The sequence below is a fragment of the Gavialis gangeticus genome, unplaced genomic scaffold (assembly GCF_001723915.1).
Source record: "Gavialis gangeticus isolate Ggan-Ray unplaced genomic scaffold, GavGan_comp1, whole genome shotgun sequence".
In the NCBI taxonomy this organism is placed as follows: Eukaryota; Metazoa; Chordata; order Crocodylia; family Gavialidae; genus Gavialis; species Gavialis gangeticus.
Window position 1 is genome coordinate 17,099,738 of NW_017729008.1, and position 353 is coordinate 17,100,090.

Genomic DNA, 353 nt, shown 5'->3' on the forward strand with positions numbered 1-353 from the left:
GTGCCCCTGCCTCCTGTCAGCTTTGGCAGGAACCAGGGGCAAGTCAGTACAGTATTAAAGCCTAAGGGTTCCTTCTGCCTCTGGCTTCCTGCCTGAGGGGGCAGTGCCTGTGCAGCCAGTTGCCACCCACCCTCTCTGAGGCACATGCACAGTTGACTCCCAGTGTTACAGACAGACAGACAGACAGAAGTACTAAGCCTTTTATTATATTAGAATTTCCAATTTTAAAGCTATTTGGAAGCCTACCAGTCCCTCAATCATTATTATAAAATATATATTTTGGCATTTGATTTTGGTTTTTTTATCATGGTAAATCATAGTTCCCCCTGCCCGCTTCGCTCACCAGGACACAG